This window comes from Hypanus sabinus, chromosome 2 (assembly GCF_030144855.1).
Source record: "Hypanus sabinus isolate sHypSab1 chromosome 2, sHypSab1.hap1, whole genome shotgun sequence".
Taxonomy (NCBI): Eukaryota; Metazoa; Chordata; class Chondrichthyes; order Myliobatiformes; family Dasyatidae; genus Hypanus; species Hypanus sabinus.
Genome location: NC_082707.1, coordinates 110,635,899 through 110,658,094, shown reverse-complemented (window position 1 = coordinate 110,658,094; position 22,196 = coordinate 110,635,899). Strand labels below are relative to the sequence as shown.

At 44.1% G+C, this 22,196-nt stretch overlaps 2 protein-coding genes across 8 annotated transcripts in view; one reads left to right on the top strand and one right to left on the bottom strand.

Moving 5' to 3' along the window:
- mideasb (mitotic deacetylase associated SANT domain protein b) overlaps positions 1-10,555 on the bottom strand; it is an 88,276-nt gene extending 77,721 nt beyond the window's left edge. For 3 of the 7 annotated variants that reach the window (XM_059951999.1, XM_059952035.1, XM_059952043.1), the window contains exon 1: positions 9,739-9,935. The gene's annotated coding sequence lies outside the window, so the exon portion shown is untranslated. The other 4 variants (XM_059952026.1, XM_059952011.1, XM_059952004.1 and 1 more) reach the window with 4 other exon arrangements.
- ptgr2 (prostaglandin reductase 2) overlaps positions 10,079-22,196 on the top strand; it is an 88,216-nt gene continuing 76,098 nt past the window's right edge. Inside the window, exon 1 of the mRNA XM_059952136.1 lies at positions 10,079-10,191. The gene's annotated coding sequence lies outside the window, so the exon portion shown is untranslated. The remainder of the gene's footprint in view (positions 10,192-22,196) is intronic.

Here is a 22,196-nt window from a genome sequence, read left to right as displayed (position 1 = left end):
AACCATATAACACCAACAATGTGGAGGAGCAAAAGAAAGCTCCTGCACGGCTTAGTTTAACGGGTGCAAGAACGTACAGTCCCTTACGCATCTCATTAACCTCGCAAAACCAGCAAGACACTCGCCGAAATTGTTACATTTTTTACAAAATCACTTGAGCCCTAAACTGCTGGTAATAGCTGAGAAATTTGTATTTTACAAAGGGAACAAGTCAAAAGCTGAAAGCATTTCTGAATACATCGTAGAACTGTGCAAACTTTCCCAGTACTGTGACTTTAGAGATTAACTTTCTGAGGCCTTAAGGGACAGGCTTGTATGCGGCATGCATTGTCAAAGCACTCAGAAGAGGCCATTACCCAACAGAGACCTAACTTCAGAACAGCAATTGACCATTACAATATGGTTAGAGACTACAGGAAAGGAGGTTAGAATGTGAAATGTACAAAATGTCCCTGAATGGTGCAAAACACCAAAAATGCTCTCAATGTGGCAAATCCTCCCATGATAAAAATGGCTGTCAGATCAAAGAAAGTCTGCAGAAGGTGTCACAAACAATGTCATGTAGAGAGAAATATGCTAGTCAGACCAAAAGCACAACTGTGTGAAAAATCTCAAACACAAAACTAAGCAAATGCATATAGTTAACAAATGTAAAACAAAATCAGACAACATAGAGTCTGACAGGTGAACTGCATAGTATAACTGAAGCAGATCACAAAATCATGTGGATCACAATAGATGCGTCTGGTTTAAAACTGAAATTGGAGCTGGATACAGGGTCAGCTCTGTCCATAATTCCAGAGGCTAACTACAGACTCTTTTCTAAAGACCTACACTGGCGGCAAAGTGTCTCCATAAGGTAAAATCAAAGTAGATGACGTATGGATGCCAAACACAACAGTTGAGGCTTTGTGTTGAAAAGTGAAAAACGTGTTGAAAACCCACTTTTTGAATGTGGTTTTGAAAACTCCAACTAGACTGGTACTCAATCAAGGCTCTCAATGCGGCATCAACTGGTAACGGTAGCACTCAGCAGAGAGGGGTACAGCTGCTTAATGCTAAAGAGGTGTTTGAGAAAGGGAAAAAATATGGTAAATTCAAAGGCATGAAGGCCAGAATTGAACTGGATTAATCAACAACACCAAGATTCCATAAAGCACATCCAGAGGCTTGCACACTCCATCCTAAAGTGGATGCCGAACTGCAGAGTTTGGAGGCATCTGGAATTCCTTCCAAGGTTAAGCTGGGTGATTGTCCTGGTGATCAGAGCCATTCACACATGCTGGGTACTGTGAAGTATTCCCTGTCACGGATAGAAGACTTTTTTTTTGCATCTTTGGCAGGTGGGGAGGGATTTTCAAAGGCTGCCTATCTGCAGATGGAGACTGAGGATTCAAACAGAAAGTTCCTCACAATCAACACTCACAAGGGACTGTTCCAGTCTAAACATCTCATCTTTGGCACTGCATCAGCTCAAACAATTTGGCAATGAGCAATGGGCCAAGTGCTGCAAGCTACCCCAGGAATTCAGTGTTGCCAGTCACAATGCTGTCATCAAGGTGAGAATGGTGAAGAGCACCTCCAGAGCCTTGGAGAAGTGCTAACCCCGCAGCGTGAACGTGGGCTGTATGCAAAAAGAATTCTTCAAGAATTAAGTCTCATATTGTGGAAAGGTCATTGTCAAGTATGGCTTCCATAAGTCACAACAGAAGACTGAAGCAGTGCTACAGGCAGCCAAACCAGAAAATGTGTCACACTCAAGTCATACTTGGGCCTGGTAAACTAGAACCACCAGTTTCTCCCAAAAATTGCTACAGTACTGGAATTAACATACAAGGAGCATTTGACAGCTTTGGGCCTATACTCACTGGAGTTCATAAGAATGCAGGGAGACCTCACTGAAACCTATCAAATGTTGAAAGGACTGGATAGGGTGGATATGGAGAGAACGTTTCCTATGGTGGGGGTATCCAGAACTAGAGGGCACAGCTTCAAAATTGAGGGATGACCTTTTAGAACAGCAAGAAGGGATTTTTTTTCCCTAGTCAGGGTGGTAAATCTGTGGACTGCTCTGCCACAGATTACGGAGGAGGCCAAATTCATGCATATACTTAAGGTGGAAGCTGGTTGTTTCCTGATCAGTCAGGGTACCAAAGGATATGGCGAGGCCGGTGTATGGGGTTGAGTGGGATCCAGGATCAGCCATGATAGAATGGCAGAGCAGTGTCAATGGACTGAATGGCCTAATTCTGCTCCTATGTCTTGTGGCATTCATTGAACACAGGAGCAAAGTGCGAATAGTCAGAAAGATGTGAAAAAGTATTAAAGGAAGCAAAGACTTATGACATCTAATGGTCTGCTCACCCACTGAGCCATCCCTGCCCACCAGACTGGCGTGCGATGTGTGCCCTTGTGGCATTGGAGCTGTCTTGTCACACATTATTAAAGATGGATCTGCGTTTACTTTGAGATCACTGACCAGCACAGATTGACCAAGAGGTCCTTAGTCCAGTATGGGGAATAAAGAAGTTGCACCACTACCTCTACAGATAAAAATTTACACTAGTGACAGATCACCAACCCCTGTCCATTTTCAATCCCAGGAAGGGAATCCCAGTGCTGTCTGCTACCCAGTTCCCACGTTGTGCACTGTTCCTAGGAGTCCACACTTATGACATAGAGTTCAAGGGCACCAAACTACACAGCAATGGTGATGGCTTGTCACATCTTCCGCTGTTGGCAACTTAAGAAGAAAAGTCTTCATTCTGTGACCCAGCGGAAGTGTTCCACACTGCACTGGTGGACCAGTTGCCGATAACAAATTCCAAAATACAAAGGGAAACACAGAATGATCCAACATTGTCAAAAATCTATGAAATCACCATGCAAGGATGGCCAGTCAAGGTAATCCGATGCGTAGAGTTCTCAGATGAGACCAGCTGTTATTTATGACAAAGAACACTGATGTGTGGATCTCGTGTTGTGCACCAGAGTGTTAGAGAATCTGCACGAAGGACACCTGGGTACAGTCAAGATGAAGAGTCTTGCCCAGAGCTACATGTGGTGACGGGAATAGATAAACAGATTGAAAAACTTGGCCAAAAGCTGCTTGGGATGCCAAAAAATACCTACAGACACTTACAGCCGTCTTCACCACGGCAGAGAGTACATATCGACTTTGCTGGGCCATTCACGGACTCCATGTTTCCGACTGCTGTGGATGCTCATTCGAAGTGATCGGAAGTTATACCAATGAAGTCAACAACCTCAGCAAAGACTGTCTCAGCTCTGAGGACTACCTTTGCCAGAAATGGCTTAACTGAACAAATTGTAAGTGACAACAGACCACAATACACATGAGAATGAGTCCAAATATTCATGAAGAAAAAGTCACCAGACATTTCAGGTCAGTTCCTTGCCACTTGGCAATGAATGGGTTAGCCAAAAGGTTTATCCAAACCTTCACGAAGTCCATTGAAGTGATGGACAATGAGGACATTTCTCTACAGCACAAGGTGGACAATTTCCTTTCTGTGTATTCGAACTCTGTTCATGTAACGTAAACCAAACGCATGCAATGCTGCTCTTGAACAGGAATATCAGCTCTTGCATAGACCTCCTGAAACCAGATCTATGGAGGGAAGTGCAGAGTAAGCAGTTCAGCCAGTTGCCAAGTAAAGCAGCAAGGAGCTGCGAGATTGGACAGTAAGTCCAGGCGCATGATTACCGAGAAGACAAGAGGATGCCCTGTAGAATAGCTACAGAATGTACATTGGACATCTTATCTGGAGACCGGGTACGGGATGCTCAGCCAAAAACCACACCTGATTCGACTGCACCCATCAAGTCAGACGTCTTACAGCCACCAGACTTGCCTCTCAGCGATGTCACTGACAGCAAAGTGACATGGGAAACTGGGAACGTTGTCTCAGACAAGACACAATGTCACTCCACAGGTCCAGAGGCGCTATGCTTAAAGAAACAGAGCACCACCCAAAAGACGGAACCTTTAGAACTGGGAAGTTACTTATGGACTGTTATTGTGAAGTATGGAATGGAAGAAAGTATGGAATAAAAGGGAAATTGAATGTTTTGTACACTGTTTTACGTTGATTAATCTAAAGAGAAGTGAGTGTGATGTATGGATCTATTTCTTTTGGAGCAATATGTATTGATCTGTGCACAGACACAATGCTGACCTTCACTTCTATGCCTAGAGAATTCAAATGCTCTTCCTGATTGTTAAATCCTGGAGGCAACCATGCTACCTCCATGGTTCCAGGTCCTCACCACATTTTGGGTAAAAATAGTTTCCCTTCAGATCACCTCCCAATGTTTTACCATGTCCCCTAAATCTAAAGTCCTACAGATTTATTTGTATATGCCTTATTAATTGCATTCTCAACTTATCCCTGCCACTTTCACTAACCTGCACACGTATTCCAAATCCATCTGCTTCTACACCCTTTCCAGAATAGCATCCTTTATTTTGAATTATTTCTCCTCTTTCTTCCTACAAAAAGACACAACCTCACTTTCTCTGCATTAAATTTCATCTGCCATCCCTAGTGCTCATTATCCAATACTACATAATTTAAACTTCAGATTAAAATGCCACATGCTCCTGATCCAAACTTCTCAGCTCCCCTAAGAAATGGACCAGTTCAATCCAATCTGATCAAATAACAGAACACTGACCAGCCTCCCGCCTCTCTTCACTTGATGACAATTAAACTGAGAGGTCAATAAAATAATTAAACATTGCTCAACTTTATTTTTCAAAACAGCAACCATATTCAAATAATTGAAGAATACGCTAACAGTGTGTTTAAAAATAGAATATTATCACTTTAAGGACTTAAAGCTCAACCTACAAGTCTTGAGGTCAACAAAACACAAAATGAACTAAGCACATAATGCACAAATTCCTCCATGGGATCTGATGTTATATGATGCAAATACTACACCAAACCATCTCAAGATAACATATCACTTGCAAAATCGTCACTTTCTCTTATGTCATGGACAGTGAGGGCAAGGCGAGCATTCAACATCCAGCCCAACAGTCCTTGTGATTGACAACTTTTAGTGTCAGTCAGTCAGTGGCCACTTCATTAGGTGCAGAAGGTCCCTAGTAAAGTGACCACGGAGTGTACTTATGTATGCTCGTGGTCTTTGCTGCTAAAGCCCACCCACTTCAAGGTTCAACATGTTGTGCATTCAGAGATGCTCTTCTGCACACCACTACTGGTTATTCACCTTCCTGTCAGCTTGAACCAGTCTGGCCGTTCTCTGATCTCTCTCATTAATTCACCCACAGAACTGCCACTCATTTTGGATGTTTTCACACCATTCTCTGTACACTCTAGAGATGATTGTACATGAAAATCCCAAGACATCAGCTGTTTCTGAAATATTCAGACCACCCCATCTGGCACCAACAATCACTGCACAGTCAAAGTTAATTGTATCACATTTCTTCCCCATACTGATGTTTGGTCTGAACAACTGAACCTCTTGACCTTATCTGCAATCTTTTTTGCACTGATTGTCTGATTAGAGATACTTGCATTAATGAGCAGGTGTACCTGATATAATAGCCTAATATACTTGTGCTGCTACCCCTCTTGTTGGTGTTGATGTTGGTGACATTCTTACCCAAGTCAGGAGATCCTAGTTTATGTCTTCACTAACCTACACTGCCCAGCTGTGATAGAAGACAGTGGGAAAGAGTCATCCTTTCAATTAAGTTATTAAATCAAGGCCAAAGCAGCTTCTTGTACCAGGCTGTCAAGATCTACATCCCCAATGACACCTCAGAAAGGGAACAGCGTGAGACTGACTAATAGTGCCGCTCAACAATCAACCAATCCAGAACTGATTAATTGCTTATTCATTTCACTAAAGGTTGTGAGGCCTTGCTGTGCAGAGAGATCCTCACATGACTACCTTTTAAACTGATGAACTTATGTAAAAACATGGCGGTTTTAAAAAAAGGCAAACCATCATTCCACATTAGCTGTGCACTCTCAGCTAAACTTCGCCACGATAGGAAATAGCCTCATGAGCTGAGAAATAAAGCAAGGCGGATCAGGAGAGGTATCAGAAATGAGTAAAAACTACAACTCTACCCAGAAACACTGTTGATTCTCCCAATTCTGAAACTGATATAAATCCATTGAGTAAAGTAAAAAAACGGCTGAGGGCTGTGAAGCAAATCATAGATTACTTCCAGCAGCTTCTCCAGAAATAACGATGCCAGCAACCCTGAGCACCTTTTTTCACCTGAGGCCAGTATGACACGAAGTTAGAAACATCGTAGCTACTCCAGGTGAGAGCACCTGACACTTAACTCCTTCGGTGCTGAGACCATCCGTCACATTTCATGAAGATTTTCTGATGCATTACATCTTTGATTGTGAATAAAGTTCAGCACAAATCCCCAAATGCAGTGTACTGTCTGAACAATTCTACACCAATTTCTGACTTTCACAAAAACGGGTGCAACTTACAGAAAGACTTTCTCTAATCGCCTCAGGGAATTGCAGAACTCAAGTGGAAGACTGGGCTTTAAATCTTGAATCGGAAGGTTGTAGGTCAAGTCTAGACTCAACCAGTAATTAAAGTTGTACCACTTAGAAAAAGGAACCCACATTTCTATAGCACTTTTCTAAGTCTTAAACCACATGAAAGCATTTCACAGCCAAGGGCCTTCTTCTGAAATGGAGTCAATGTAGAAATAACCATGTACACAGCTAACTCCCACACAGCACTATGATAACTAGAAGATCTGAGGGGAAATGTAGACTTGGGGGGGGGGGGGTCACTCTTATGACTCAGATAATGAGTAGCAGACAAAGCCAAGCCAGGGTTTAGACTCACAGCTTGCTAGAAGGACAACACTCCTTGCTAGAGTGGAGTAACAATAAATATGCCCCATGAAGGGTCAGAGGAACAAGGAGTCACCCTCGTCAGATAGAGGTGAAGGAGTTTCTTTTCACAATGTTTGGAACTCTTGACCCCTGAGAGTTATGGTAGTGCAATGACTGAATATACTCAAGGCAGAGGCTGAGGGATACCTCCAACTGAGGAAGTTGAGGGCTACAGGGCGAGTGCAGGAGTTGTGCTGAAACCATAATTCAATCAGTTATAAAGTTACTCGATGGCAGAGCATGTTCAAGGGGAAGTCTAGTACAAACACCCAGACCTGTTATACTGTGTGAACAAAGATCCTGCCACTCCCTGTGCTGCTCTTTCCAACAGTTAATAAGCAGAGAGGGCTGAGATGGTGCACTGGATAACACAGGTTAGACTTCTGAAGTTTCTGTACACCCAGCCATCAGACCCTTTCCCTTCCAGCCCAGCAGGGTAAGAGTTAGGCACAGACCTAGATCAACTCCAGTTGCCACTTCCACTCCTGAAGTCAAACTTTCTGACACACACACAATACTGTGCACTGTTTTCAGGGATAATATTACATGGGATGAGTACATTTTCAGGAACAAACAGGCTCCTCTCTCTTTTCTGCAGAGAAACCCAAGACCAGCCTGATAGCAAACTTAAAGATAATTAAAGCTTCTGATATGGCTGTCAGAGGAAAGCTATTTGGAACTCTGAAGGGTCCAAATATGCACAGAATAGTTCCGCAGGGAGATTTTGAAAGAAATTTGTATATCCCAATCAAAAGATTGTGAAATAAAGCAGCACACAGTAAATCTGGTGTGTTTTGTCTTGGAACAACTGAATCTGCCTCCTGTACCCTTTCAGACAGCATGACATTCCCTTCACAATACCCTTCCTTATCTATGTACATTTTCTCAAGACATCACCTCAATGCCAAGCCACACTGGATATATTTCACAAGGGACTTGTACATCCTGCTTTGGGCCCGAGTTGCATTCAACAGTCAGAGCTACAGAACAAGCAGAGGTTTCATAGTGAACATAAGCAGAGAACTCCGCTTCTATTGATTGCAAACAGACATCTGGCTGCAGCACTACACTGCCGGAGATTCCAGAGTTTAGTTAAAATGGTAGAGCAAACCCCTGTCTATTCTCTCCGTTGGCAGGGGATCCTTGCAATGTGTTCTGGCGCCTCGTACGTCCCATTACAGGATAGAGATTCCCCGCCCTGCAGCGTGGACATTACCATGCATGTTTCAATTCCGGGACGGGGAGCCCCCACACAACTCCGTTGGCATATTTTTTGGGGAAGTCTGCAATGCAAGATGACAACAGCACTGGAGTAAACAATTGTTGAACAAGATCCATCCCAATACGGGAAGACATTGTAAATCAAAGGACAAGTTCCCCAACCCAAATCAAACAAATCCCGACCGCACCGCAAAAAGCAATCGTGTTCAAATAGATTTAACATCTACACCGGCCACCGAGAACTCTTGCTGCAGTGTCGGGACTTTTCCTTTTTGCATCGCAACGCACGAAACCACTTCCTCCTCCTTCCCCAAAGAAATCTCAATACCGCGTTCAACTCGAAAGCAGCCACCCATACATGAAACACGCCGAGCTCGGAGTGTGTTTTTTAAGGGGGACCCGGCGGCCTGAGTGCAAAGGCACCGTGTAGCCTGCACATCTAGAGGACTGAGGCCAGCTCATCAGGTGGAATCGCCTGGAAGCGTGGCCGCCTCCTCTGACACCACGGTGCTAAACTTGCATTACAAGCGAAGATCACAATGCATACTTAAAGCGATTTTGCAATGCAATACACAATCTTACTAAAAATACGCCAGCCGCTGCTTAGGTATCAATGCATTTAACTTTGCTTTTCTCTTCCAGCGATCCACGAAGCTGGGGGCATTCTATGGATGATAATACCTGTGCAGTTTTCTCGTTCCACAAGGTTGAAAAGAGCTTGGAAATGCACCCACGTCCCCAGCTATTCGCTGCATCCGCTCTTACCATCGCAATGCTGTGGTGAGCTTGCATTTGGCAGGCTGAGTCATAAGAGTTTACCTCATCGAGGGCTGAGCGAACATTGTTGCACATTTTCCCGAGGGGGGAGCGGCATGACAATCGCTCATCATCTGTGTACAACACAATCCGGGCGCCCTGCCGCCCCCGCCCCCGCCCCCGATCCCCATCCCGGTATTTTGCATGCTGTTCATTTGCGAATAAAGCTGCAAATTCTCCACAACTTTAAAAAAAAGCTTTGCGATGATCCACAACTACTTCCTGCTGCCGTCAGAAAATGGCACAAGGCCCTTTTAAATCCCGTAAACAGGCCGGGACTTTCCGTTTAATGACTTACACGGGTTCTGCTGAAGCAACTCCCTGCAGGAGCGAATCTAGGGGCTTCTCCAACCCAGGGCGAAGTGTCGAAAGGGAAGGTGCGCAGTTTAACAATTAAATTGCAATCATCCTTACATAAAACGTCATTTCAAAAATGTCCACATTATGCAACACGACCCTTTGCAAAACAACCTTCGATCTAGCCAGTATATTTTTAGAATGTAAACTAGCTAGATAAGGGAGGGGGGGAGATTAGACATTATGATGAAAGATCCAGCAATTATTTCACCAACCCAGTCACTCCAACTCAAACAATCCCAGTTTATCCCTGCAGACGCGGATCAGCTGCTCACGTCAGTTGCAGATCTGGTGAACTGGACAGGGGAAAACGATCGCCACGACCCATGCCAACGAGAACTGGCAATATTCCGCCGGGCTCCGCGTCCACAGTCGAACACACTGTTGGAAAAAAAGACTTCCGCCAACTTACACACTCGCAGGCGCCAGCGATCCCTGCAAATCGCCTGAAGTTTCACAATCCAGAACTTTGCCTGTAAAGGGTGTCCGCTCACTTCCTAGTTAAGAAACTGCGTCTTCTGAAAAGTTATGCGGTGACGTCAGAGCAGGAGCCAGGCTGCAGCGGAACAACACTTTCATAAATGTCATTTCTTGCTCTTTATTTTTGCTCCCTTTTATTTAATGCATCGTGTTTTCTTTTGCTCTGCATTACACAACGCCCTTCCCTCGCCTCGGAAAATAAAGAACTATTTTCTGGTAGTGCACTGGCCCACGCAGGCTTGTCTCGAGGGAACTACTGATGCGATTTCACAACTTGGACTTGCCCACGATTCATTAAGGCTGACTTGGTAAACTTGTTGCATTGGAGTGTGATTGCCCCGTGACCCGCTTCTGAGCGCTGCTCTTCACTGCACGGCGTTACACGGTAAATCGTAGTTTTAAAATGTACAGAGCACGCAACATTTGGCTTGACAGCGTTAACTGGAACAGCGTGTTTAAGCTAGCGCATTAATAAATTGTGCAAATATAGCCCTGGTTAGGTTAAGGAAATATATAAAAACATTTGATGGAGAGAGCAACTTGGGTCGGGTGGGGGGGGGGGGAACAGTCCAATGCTGTCCTTGTAAATACTCTTGCAGACACCTCTCTGCTACACTGAGGAAGCAAATTATGATGTTTTTCTAACCTTTTCCCCTTCACAAGCATTGAAACCACCAGATCCTTATCTTTCTTTTCAATCATAGCTTATGTTCGGTTTCAGTTGATCCCGCAAAGGTCCGAGAGCTTTACCGCGGGAGTCGTGCTCACCCTGTACTTCCAATGCGAAATATGACAAAATGCGCACACGTGACATCTTAATGGCGCTTCTTACTGTTTCTGTTGTATCTGAATTCACAAGTGGGTGTGTTTCCAAATGAAAAGGATCTACCAGCTTCGGATTACATTAACAAGTAAGAGAATGTTTTTGCGTTTGAGTGCGCCTCCTTACTGGGTGTCCATCAAAAAGTATTTTTTTAAAGAATAACAGAGGACTTTTGGTGGGTCAAAATCTTTTGAGCTAACTGCACTATGGCATTCATACTGTAGTGGTTTAAATGGCCAGTTCATCGTCACCTTTCGAACGGCAGTAAGGTATGTGCAGGATGTAAAGGATCATCAAACATTAAGGTAGTTGTGAGTCGATTGAGGAAGATGAGCGTCTGGTCCGGAAGGTGTTTCTGGCCAAATACTGAAGACGTGCTAATCAACTGGCTGGAGTGTTTATGGGCATTTTCAACCTCTGGCTTCTGCAGTGTGAGGTACTACTGCTTCAAGCTATCGTACTGGCCCCCAAGAAGAAGGTGGTAGCCTGCTGCTGTGACTATAATGGAGTGCTTTGAGAGGTTGGACATGAAGCACATCAGCTCCTGCCTGAGAAATGACTTGGATCTGCTCCAATTTGCCTACCTGCACAACAGGTTAACAGCAGATGCCATTTCATTGGCTCCTCACTCATTTCTGGAACATCTGGGCTGTGAAGATCCATACATTACAATGCTCTTCATTGACTATAGCTCTGTCATAATGGGGGCAATGGGAGTGGACCCAAAAGCAAGACAGACACTGATCTACCAGGAACAGGACTAGGTATGAGAAGGAAGCAGGGGAAGTGAGGAAGAAAGGGCGCTGGACATGACACAGGCCCGGGACGAGACAAGGATTCCAGGCCTGGGCTAGGACTAGACAAGGATAGGGAACCAGGACATGGAACTGGGGACTAGGAACCTGGGCTTGGACTCCGAGCCAGAGACTGGACAAGGACCCAGAACCTGGGACCCAGAACCCGGGCTTGGACCCCAGAACTAGGCGAGGACATGACAAGAAGAAGCACAGGACTGGACGGGAGACTCCTGGATGGGACAAGGGAACTCCAGCACAGGATGAGGAAATCCCATCACCGGGCTGGGCAAGGCACTCCTGTGCTGGGGGAGGCACATGGACATGATGAGAACACAGAGCCTTGGTCAAGGGAGGGACAACAGGACTGGACATGAGACTCCTGGACAGGACAAGCGTATCCCAGCATCAGGCTGGGCAAGGTACTCCTGTGCTGGGGGAGGCACATGGACATGACGAGAATAAAGCCAAGAGAGAGACAGGAACATGGAACACCAAGCCAGGACCCCTCCTTGGGTCAGGACATAGGGGCAGGACTCATCACACAGAACAGAGCTGGGACCCCTCCTTGGGTACAGGACATAGGGGCAGGACTCATCACACAGAGCTGGGACCCCTCCTTGGGTCAGGACATAGGGGCAGGACTCATCACACAGAACAGAGCTGGGACCCCTCCTTGGGTCAGGACATAGGGGCAGGACTCATCACACAGAACACAGAGCTGGGACCCCTCCTTGGGTACAGGACATAGGGGCAGGACTCATCACACAGAACATAGAGCTGGGACCCCTCCTTGGGTCAGGACATAGGGGCAGGACTCATCACACAGAACAGAGCTGGGACCCCTCCTTGGGTCAGGACATAGGGGCAGGACTCATCACACAGAACAGAGCTGGGACCCCTCCTTGGGTCAGGACATAGGGGCAGGACTCATCACACAGAACAGAGCTGGGACCCCTCCTTGGGTCAGGACATAGGGGCAGGACTCATCACACAGAACAGAGCTGGGACCCCTCCTTGGGTCAGGACATAGGGGCAGGACTCATCACACAGAACAGAGCTGGGACCCCTCCTTGGGTCAGGACATAGGGGCAGGACTCATCACACAGAACACTGAACACAACAAGACATTTCTCAACACTAGGTAGCAGCAAACAGCCAGACCTACCCAGCAAAGGCGTGGACACAGTTCCAACAGGGCAAGGCTCCAGGAGGAAAGGGAAGGGATACAGACAGGGGGTTTGGACAGGAACAATCCAGCAGCCAGAGGCTGAATCCTGAAGCTATTTGTGAGCCAGCCCAAATGAGAATCACCTGCCTCAACGGAAACTGGGGAAACCCAGAAAATCTGGAATAAGGAGACTGGACCGGACTGTGAACCGGAATGTGGATTTCACGGACCGGACCATGACAAGCTCAACATTCAACACTATCAACTGCACAAACCTAATCAATAAGCTCAAAGTCTTAGTCCTCAGTACCTCCTCACACAACTGGATCCTCGATTTTCTCTCTTGCAGGCTCCAGTCAGTGTATCTCCTCCACAATCACGACCAGCACAGGTATACCACAAGGCTGTATGTTTAGCTGCCTGATCTATTCACTTTGTACTTATGACTGTGTATGGCATAGCTCCAATGGCATATTTAAGTTTGCTGATGACACCACTGTCATTGGCTGAATCAAAGGTGATGAAGAATCAGCATATAGAACAAAGATTGAAAATCTGGTTGAATGATGCCATAACAACAACCTCTCACTCAATGTCAAAGAGCTGATTATTGACTACAGGAGAAAGAAACCAGGTGTCCAAGAGGTAATCCTCATTAGGGGATTGGAGGAGGAGAGAGTCAGTAACTTTAAATTCCTTGGCATTATATCAGAGGATCTGTTGTGGGACCAGCATGTGTACATTCGACATATCACCTAAAACTATCGATAGATGCACAGTGGAGAGCATCCTGACTGGTTGTGTCACAGCCTAGTATGGAAACACCAAAGCCCAGGAATGGAAAAGCCTACAAAAATTAGTGGATACAGCCCAGACCATCAGAAGCAAAGCCCTCCTGACCATTGAGCAAATCTACAAGGAGCATTGCCAAAGAAAGCAGCATCCAGCATCAAGAACCCCCTCCATCCCAGACAGGTTCACTTTTCAGTGCTGCCATCAGGAAGCAGGTACAGGTCCCACACCACCAGTAAGCTTCTGAACCAACAACTTAACAACCTATGGACTCACTGTCAAGCACTCTACAACTCATGTTCTCAGCATTATTCATTAGTTTATTACTCATTCACTCATTATTTGGATTTGCGCAGTTTGTCAGTTGTTCTGTGTAGTTTTTCATTGATTTTATTGTATCTACTGGGAATGCCTGCAAGGCAATGAATCTCAGGGTGTACATTCTTTCTTAATTAATGTAGTGCGAACTGACCAGTTAGTGTCTCTGTACTGCATCTGGAGACTCTCTTGTCTCAGTGGGCCCAGTTGTGATTGTAAGGGAATGATGTGCAATTACCCCAAACACTTCTGTCTTTCCACTGTGTTTGGATTCATTTCCAGAAGATTCCTCACACTACTTCAGCCACCCTGTTACGCCAGGCAATCTCTTTCATATCCCCAGTTTCAGCAACCAATCAACCAGCAGTTCCAATTTATGCTAATACAATATTTTAATGCCTCCTCATGTTTTCAGCCATCCCATTGTTTACATAGGTTTCCATCTCAATGGTCTGCAATTTCATCTTACCTGAAGGATATCCTGCTAAGATGTTAAGTTTTTGCTTGCCACAGAGCCTTTAGAGAAACTGCAGTGTACAGGAAGTTAGGATTGGGGGGGGGGTGCGGGTGGAACAGAAAAAGGCCACCTGGTGTGACCAGGAGATTGGATGTTTCTTAACAGAGATTGTGAGATATATGTGAGTCAAGGAGATAACATACAGTGGAACAGAGAGATGGTATGATGAGGGAAAGGGAAGAAGCATCTCATGACTGGAATATTGGGATAAAGAAGTGAGATGCTGTGGGAAAGATGGGAAGCCATGTAGCATAGAGGCAACTTTGCTGAGAGATTGGGAGGAGTTACTCTGAGACCATGAGACGGGATGCCTCAGTGCAGGTGAGGTGTAAATGGAAATGAATGGTACTGTATGCCAATGAGCTGACATTGTTGTTGAAGCATCAGACTGGGGGAAAAGGATAACTGTGGAGCATGGATGTGAGATGTTCTGGGACAGGGAAAGAGTGAAATGGAGATGGACATGGAAAGGGGATGAGTGGGACAGGGAGGTGACATTCCATGACACAGAGAGCTAGGATACTATGTGTCAGGGTGATGGTGTTCCATAGGACAAGGAGAATAGGTGGCAGGACTGTAACATGCTGGAGGAGAAGAAGAGGACATTATTAAAATAAATACTGTAGAGTGGGGCAGGAAGATGGCATGAAGTAGGATAGTGAAATAGTACGCTATGAGACAGCGAGAATATTTTCAATAGAGCTATGGCATGTCGTGGAAAGAGAATGAAGTGATTCTCAGGGAGATGACTTGGAGATCATATTTTGTGGGACACGGAGACAGGGTGCACTGGGATAGGGAGCAATAATGCTGTTGGAGAGTTGAGAGTCTGTGAGAAAGGGAAATGGGATTAAGTGGGACAGCGAGATGACAGTGTGAGTTGGTAAGATGACTTTCTGAGATGGAGTGTTGTAAGAGACAGATGTGATTCTATAGGTCAGGGAGTTGATATGTTATGGAACAGGGGTATGATAATCTCTGTTACAGGGAAGATGGGGGGGTTGCTGTGAAATTTGGAGACCTGAGAGAGGTTGCAGAAGAGATGTTGGATGTATTGGTCATGATCTTTCAAGAATCACTTGTTTCTGGTGTGGTCCTAGAGGACTATAAGATTGCAAATGTCACTCCACTCTTTAAAAGAAGGGAGGAAGGCAAAAGAAAGGAAATTAGAGGCAGTTAGCCTGACCTCAGTGGCTGGGAAACTGTTGGAGTCTATTATTAAGGTTGAGATTTTGGGGTACTTGGAGACTAATGATAAAATAAGTCAAAGTCAGCATGGTTTCTGTGAAGGGAAATCTTGCCTGACAAATCTGTTAGAGTTCTTCAGGGAAGTAACAAGAAGGGTTGACAAAGGAGAGGCAGTGGGTGTCATTTATTTGTATTTTCAGAAGGTATTTGATAAGGTGCCACACGTGAGGCTGCTTAACAAGATAAATTCCTATGGCATTACAGGGAAGATATTGGCATGGATAGAGAATTGGTTGACTTGGCAGAATTGAGAATTGGCAGGGGGCAGAGAGTGGGAATAAATGGTCCTTTTCTGGTTGGCTGACAGTGACTAGTGGTGTTCCTCAGGGGTCAGTATTGGGTCTGCTACTTTTCACATTGTTTGTCAATGATTTGGAGAATGGAATTGAAGGTTTTGTGGCAAAGTTTGCAGAATAGGTAATGTTAAGGAAGCAGTGGGATTATAGCAGGATTTAGACACATCAGAAGAATGGACAAAAAAGTGGCAGATGGAATACAGGGTTGGAAATGTATGATAATGCATTTTGATAAAAGGAACAATAGTGTGGACTATTATCTAAATGGGGAGAAAATTCAATCATCAGAGGTGCAGAGGGTATTAGGAGTCCTCATGTAAGACTCCCAGAAGTTAATTCACAGGGTGAGTCTGTGGTAAAGAGGGCAAATGCAGTCTTTCCATTTATTTCAAAGAGAATAGAATATGAAAGCAAGGGGATAATGCAAGTCAGGCCATACTTGGAGTATTGTCAAAATTTTGGGCCCCATTTCTCAGAAAAGAGAGTCCAGAGGAGGTTCCACGAGGATGATTCTGGGTATGAAGGGGTTAACAAATGAGGAGCATTTGACAGCTTTGGGCCTGGACTCACTGGAATTTAGAAGAACATGGGGGGGGGGGGGAATCTCATTGAAATCTACTGAATGTTGAAAGGACTATATAGGGTGATTGTGGAGAGGATGTTTCCTAAGGTGGGGGTATCCAGAACTAGAGGACACAGCCTCAAAATTGAGGGACAACCTTTTTAGAACAAAAGAACACTCCAAGCAACTCCACAAAAAGGTTATTGAAAAGCACAAGTCAGGAGATGGATACAAGAAAATCTCCAAGTCACTGAATATCCCTTGGAGTACAGTTAAGTGAATCATGAAGAAAGGGGAAGAATACGGCACAGCTGTAAGTCTGTGTAGAACACACCTTCCTCAAAAATTGAGTGACTGTGCAAGAAGAGGACTAGTGGGGGAGGCCACCAAGAGACCTGCAACAACTCTGGAGGAGTTACAGGCTGAGATGGGGGGAAAACACCATCCATACCTTGAAGCATACATCATGTGGTTACATCACGCTGTGGGGATGCTTCACTGCAGCACACCCTGGAAGGCTTGTGAAGGTAGAGGACAAAGTGAATGCAGGGAAAACCTGATGCAGTCTGCAAGAGAACTGTGACTTAGGATAAAGTTTGTTTTTGAGCAAGACAATGACCCAAGAATAAATCCAAAGCTACACCGGAATGGCTTAAAAACAACAAAGTAAATGCAAGCAGGCTTATTCCACTGAGGCTAGGGGAGAAAAAAAACCAGAGGACATGGGTTAAGGGTGAAGAGGGAAAAGTTTAAAGGGAACATTGGGGGGGCTTCTTCACAGAGAGAGTGGTGGGAGTGTGGAATGAGCTGCCAGATGAAGTGGTAAATGCGGGCTCCCTTTTAACATTTAAGAAAAACTTGGACAGGTACATGGATGAGAGGTGTATGGAGGGATATGGGCTGGGTGCAGGCCAGTGGGACTAGGCAGAAAAATGGTTTGGCACAGCCAAGGAGGGCCAAAAGGCCTGTTTCTGTGCTGTAATGTTCTGTGGTTCTCATGTCCTGGACTGGCGAAGTCAAAGTCCAGACCTCAAGCCAATTGAGAATTTGCGACTGGACTGGAAAAGGCTGTTCACGCACGATCCCTGTGCAATCTGACAGAGCTTTAAATGCTTTGTAAAGACAAATGGGATAAAATTGCAGTGCCCAGGTATGCAAAACTTATAGAGACCTATCCACACAGACTTGAGGCTGTAATTACTGCCAAAGGTGCATCTACTGAATACTAACTTGAAGGGGGTGAGTAATTATGCAATCAATTATTTTGTGTTTAGTAATTATAATAAATTTAGACCAATTTGTTTTCACTTTGACACAAAAGAATCTTTTCTATTGATCTGTGTCAAAAAAGCCAAATTAAATCCACTGTGATTCAGTGTTGTAAAAACAATAAAACATGAAAACTTCCAATTGGGGGAGGGGTGAATACTTTTTATAGGCATTGTATCTGCCAGGTAAAATATGACAGACTTAGCAATTCATAATTTGTTCTCCAAGCTACTTATCACTTTAAAATGCTGCAATACAATCCTGAAGTGCAGCAAAGCAGCAAGACAATTACCTTTTGATAACATTCAGAACTTTGTATGCATTAGCCATTCAAAAGCTTACTCATTTTCCTCACAAGAAGAAACTTGATTTGATGAAGTTGACAGCCATTATTACAGCAGGAAAGTTGTTGTACGAATATTCTCTCAATTTTCTTTGCCACCAAATGCAGAGTGGATAACAGAGTGTATGCAAAAAGCATCAAGCATAGTATTTTTTTAAATAAACAATGAATCCTCTGTATCTTTCTACCATCAAAGCGGCTTCAGTTGCACAAGCCATTATATTTTCCAGCGGAATATTGTTTTTCCAAGAAATGGCTCTTGACTTCAAAAATTGTTTCACCTTTGGTATGTGTCTTAAACTTTTGGGCAAAAAGCATTTCCTCACTGGCCTGATTGTCATTCATAAAGCTAACTTACGTTATCAGAAGGGCTTCGTTATCACATAATGTGGTTTCATTGATTTGTAGGACAAAATTCTTAACTTACAGTTCTATAACTAGCTGTTTATCCACATCATCTGACATTTCATCAATCCACCTTGATGCTGATGAATTGCTCAAGGGGATTGCTTGAATATTTCATATGTGTAACAGTAGAAATTATAACAGAAATTGCAGCCAGAATCAATGATCCACCCTATATTATGTGGCTTGCCTGTTTTTACAATTAAGTTTAAAATTGAGATGAGATTTATATATTAAAACAGTAACAACAATACAATTGTATGAATAGGCTCTATAGAAAATTAGTAAATGTCAAAGAATTATAACAAGTATCAGGAAAGCATGTGAAAAAGTATCAGAATTGAATACACTCTACATGTAAAAATAAAACTAGCTTTTTGGCAGTTCTTTTTAATAATTTAATTTTAGGTGAATGTTTTTAACGCTATTATTGCAAATTCCATGTGCTAACAAAGAGTGTGTACTCACCAAGAAAAGCAAATGGGATTTCTTTCAAAACATGAGAAGTTTCAGGGATTTAATGGAAGTTGTACAGTGATGAAATGTTAGACTTCTGGTGTTCTTGCCTCTCTGCACTTTGGCCATTTCTGGCAGATGACCCCACTGCAGGAATTGCAGCCTTCATTTCACATTTTATTAGTATTATAACACGCACGGGTCAGTGGAACAGCAAACAGAACCAGTCTCCTATTGCCTTACTCACTGATCGGCCTCCCCGCAGGCAGCCCCACCCAATGTGCAGTTTGTAATTTTGGGGGTGGATGTGAAGCAAGCCTCAGTGGGTTGCTCTGCAGGGCGTGAATGGTGATTTGTGTGTGGTCAAGCAGGAAGAGAGATAACAATTGATGTGCTGCGCGCACACACACACACACACACACACACACACACACACACACACACACACACACACACACACACACACACGCACACACAAATATACACAAACAGACACACACACATACACGCGTGTATACAGACAGACAGACACACACACACACACACACACACACACACACACACACACACACACATCATTTGCATCATCTTTCATATTTTCCCATTCATTTCATTCAGGTTCCAATTAAATTACATATAATAATTACTTTTTTTAACTTATATCTGTATTTTAGTAATATTTCATTAAAACAGAAACTGGTAAATGACCATTCAGAAATCCCTGTGGCCACCAGCTTCTTGTTATTATTTCTTGTGTCCCATTTGAAATCTGGCAGGGCTCCTGGAGCCCCTGGGGGGGGGCGCATTTGATCCACATTGAGAACCACTGATCTAGTGGCATGGGGAGATGGGTAGCTGTGGGACACAGAGCTGAAATACCGTCATTACAAGCTATGGGACAGGGGGATGAAAGTTGTAGGACAGCATGAATAAATATTAGAGACATTCAGCACCTAAACAGGTCTTCTGGCCCACCAGGTTCATACCTACTATCATGTACCCATCTGTACTAAGCCAATTTACTATCACTCTATAATCTTCTACACCTTGACAATACAAATGATTGTCTAGATAGCTCTTAAGTGTTGAGTGAGTACCTGTCTCCATCGTCAACTCAGTGCACTCCTGACTCAAACCTTCCCCTAGGCAAAAAAGTCCTTCCTAAGATTGACTCCAAGTGTCTTACACCTTATCCTGGAACCTATACCTTTTAGTTTCAAATACCTCCGTTGTGGAAAAAGAAGCTTTCTGCTCTCTACATTATCTTTGTTCTGATGATGTTTGTCCACTCATTCTCCTCTCCTCCAAGGAAAATTAACTTAGCCTGTCCAGTCTCTCCTCAAAACTGAAATGCTCCATCCTGGGCAATATCCTGATTGCTATCCTCTGCATCCTCTCCAGTGCAGCTATACTCCTATAACATAGAGACAGAGCTACAATTTCCCTTCTCATATTCTGTTCCCCAGCTATAAAGGGATGTATGCCTTCTTGTTTGCCTTCTCCATCATTTTATCAAGGATCCTTGGATTTGTGCACCAAGATCCTGTATTCCTTGTTACTTCCCAAGGCCTTTCCATTCATAAACATGTCGTACTAGTCTTCCCAAAATGCATCACCCCACATTCAATAAAACTATATTCCACCTTCCATTTCTCTGACTATCTTACCAACCAATTGATATTATCCATGCTGAGAGACAAGGAGATGAGATGTCACTAGAGAGGGAGATAAGATATTGTGACCTCAGGATATGGGATGTGGGAAGGGATGACCTGTGGGGAACAGGAGGATGCAATGCCTTGGGTGATTGTTGTGGGAGAGGTAAAGATAAGACATGAGACTGGCCAGCTTGTAAATATGGCTGGCCACACAGGTTGCTAGGGTGGTTAAGAAGGCCAAGGAACCCCGAGTTCAAAAGTCAGCAAGTTATGTTTCAGATGTATAAAACTCAAGTCAGATTGCATCTGGAGTATTTAATACAACTATTGTCACCCCTTAATAGGAAGGATGTTGAGGCTTTGGAGAGGCTGAACAAGAGGTTTACCAGGATGCCGCTTGGATTAGAGGCCGTATGCTCTTATAAGAGGTTGGACAAACTTTCGCCGTTGTCTTTGGGGTGCTAGAGGCCGAGCGGAGAACTGATAGAGGTTTATAGGAATGTGAGAAGCATGGACAGAGTAGACAGACAGTATCTTTTTTCCCAGGGTTGAAATGTCTAACACCAGAGGGCATACATTTAAGGTGAGGGGAGATCATTTCAAAGGAGTTATGAGGGGCAAGTCTTTTACACAGTGGTGGATGTCTGTAATGTGCTGCCTGGGGTTGGGGTTAGAGGCAGATACATTAGATGCTGTACTGTTGTATGTTCTGAGAATCTTATAGCAGGATTCCCCCATAATTGTAAGGCATGACACTAAAATAAGTGTGTTGACAGTGAAGATGTTGTCAGGAGCTACAGACTGATCTTGATCAACTGACTACATGGGCTGAGGAAAACCTATGGAGTTTAAGTGTAAGGTGTTGTATTTTGGGATGACAAATGAAAGCAGGACCTTCACAGGAATGACTGAGCCCTGGGGAGTGTTGCAGGGCAGAGGAACCCAGGAGTAAAAGTACATGGTTCCCTGAAAGTGTGTCATAGGTAGACAGGGTAGTGAAGCACCGAGTACAGATGTTGTCGTTGTTGAGGTCACATTTGGTTGTGCTGTTATAGGAAAGACGCAATTAAGCTAGAAAGAGTTCAGGGGAAATTTATGAGGATGTTGTCAGGACTTAAGGGACAGAGTTATGGAGAGGTCTTTGTGTGCATTCTTTTTTCCAAGTTAGGAGAATCAAGAACTAGTGGGTAGGTTTAAGGTGAGAAGGGAAATATTTAACAGGAAATTGAGGGGCAACTTGTTCGTCCAGAGGGAGGTCAGTATGTGGAATATGCCGCCAGTGGAAGTGGTTGAGGCAGGTACAGTAACGAAATTTAGAAGGTATTTGGACAGATACATAGGTAGGAAAGGTTTACAGGGATACGGGCCAAACACAAGTAAATGGGACTAACTTAGATGGGAATCTTGGATGGCATGTGGCCAAAGGACCTGTGTCTGTGCTCTACACTCTTAGGTTTGATGGGACAATTCGTTTTGCTCTATCCATTGTTCCCCTTTGTAGAACATTGTTCCAGTCTCCACTCCAGACTATGAGAACTTCCAATTAATCAGTTCACAGAGCTTGCAATTAAATGCTCAGAAACAATTGCTTCTCCTCTTATCTACATCTAACAGATTACATTGATAAAATGTAACAGATGTTGTTGGTATCTGAAAAAGAAATGCTATGCTTAGATATTGGTTAATACCTGATGTAGTGGTGGAGGTAGAAAATCTCTCAATATTTATGAAGTATTCA